This window comes from Castor canadensis, chromosome 1 (genome assembly GCF_047511655.1).
Source record: "Castor canadensis chromosome 1, mCasCan1.hap1v2, whole genome shotgun sequence".
NCBI classification, from domain to species: Eukaryota; Metazoa; Chordata; class Mammalia; order Rodentia; family Castoridae; genus Castor; species Castor canadensis.
This window is the reverse complement of record NC_133386.1, coordinates 100299308-100301359: the sequence shown is the minus strand read 5'-3', so window position 1 is coordinate 100301359 and position 2052 is coordinate 100299308.

The window sequence follows — 2052 nt, the reverse complement described above, 5'->3', positions numbered from 1 at the left end:
TTGTTTCTTAAATTCTGCCTACCTAGAGTACTTAAAACTGTCTAATAACTCAAAAGAATTGAATGTTTGCTTATGCTACTTTGGGTTTTTATTGTCTGCAAAGAATAACTTTCAAACAAATGGATTTTGTCAATGAGGTAATTGAGGTCATAAGAAGTTAACAATATACCTGAGGTCACAGGAATCATGAATGACATTGTTATCAGACCCCTTCACCAGCCATAAGGTCTGGCTAGGTATTCCGCTTATCCCCATTCAGAGAAAATGACATAATAAATATAGAAATGGACAAATGAAGGGTGAGTGCTGGTGGTTCATGCCTGTAATCATAGCTACTGGGGATGTGGAGAACCAAAGAATAATGGTTCTAGACAAGACCAGGCAAAAGAAAGCTCATGAGACCCCCCATCTCAATGGAAAAAAGCTGGACACTGTAGTTCATGCCTGTTATCTCAAATACAGTGGGATGCTTAAAATAGAAGAATCTGGGTTCATTCAGGCCTGGGCACAAAAGGAGAACCTGTATCCAAGATAACCAGAGCAAAAAGGGCTAGAGGTATGACTTCAGCAACCATGAGGCCCAAATTCAGGTGCCATTGATACCAAATAAATAAATAAATATGTAATCCAAACAACAAATAGACAAATAAATTCATTTATAGTTTACAATTTTGCTAAAATTGCAAAGGGAGAAAAATCTCAATCTGTCTTTGACTTGCTCATTGCCACATCATGATTTAAAGGAAAAGACACAAAAACCAGGAAAGATGTACAAGGAGATAGTCTTCCTTCTGACCACAGGGCTCAGGAGCCATCAACCTCACTCCTAGCATGGAATTTCCTGGAGGATTCCTAATCATTAGATTCCCAATATATCATCTCCTGGTTGTGGACTCCAGAACACCTGGGGATCCACAGCCTAGCCTCCTTTCTCTGCAGCCCCTAAAGATAATCACTGTGATATTGTGTAGTTGTTATTTTTTCATACACGTTTTGAATTTTATTACTTGAGTAAATGATGGAGTTTAGTAAAAAAAGGCTTGGGCATGATATGTCATAGAAAACATTTTAATTGTACAAATATTGAATGCCTTAGAGTAATCACAGTCACTTTTTTACATTTCCTATTTTTTTAGAACTATTATAATTTCTAATACATTGCTAGAATTTTATTTTGTTATGCAGTATATTTGTATTTTATTATCCTGTTTGAGATTAATATATAGAAAAGAGATACTTGGTCTCGGACCTCTTCTGAATGATCATGGTGTTCATTACAAAAAAAAAGAGATAAAAGTGACTTAATATTTTCTTACTTTGTTATATTCAAGGCTATGTTTTAGAAAGATTTTGCTAAATGCTGAATATATAATTCAATAAGGAGAAAAAGAGGTAATAAAACTGTTAGATGTTCTTCCCGTACTTTATATATAAAAGGATAAATTCCTACATTCTTATAGTACCATAGATACAAGAAATAATATAATTACAAAGACTAACAGTAAAAAATGAATAAGTAGAGATAACAAGAGATAAATTGAAAATAAGGAGGAAAATGAAAGAATTCATTTAGTGTAGCTAAATGGTAAGCAATCTTTTTATCATCATAGGTTTCACCCAAAGAAAGCTACAATAGAAAGAAAATAAGCAAGTTAGGGTTACGTATTTTAAATGCATCTGCATATGACTGGGAGTATGGCTCAATCAGAACAGCCATTGCCTAGCAAGCATGAGACCCTGAGTTCAATCCTCAGTACTGCACAAAGGAACAAAATCCCAAAAAGTTATCTGCATGAAATTGGATGAATCTACTCAAAAGTGAATATTTGGAAGAAGGCATGACATAAAAGTAGTTTTAGATTTTTAAAATTTATTTAATATATATGTACAATAAAAATACTTTGAATTTATGAATTAAAAATGTTACAAAATACACAAACATATGTCAAAACAATGAGAATTATTTTTGTACTTAAAATTCTTCTATAGTAAATTATCAAGCCAAAGATATTTTTCTAACCAAAACAGACATAAAAATTTATTCTGTCATAA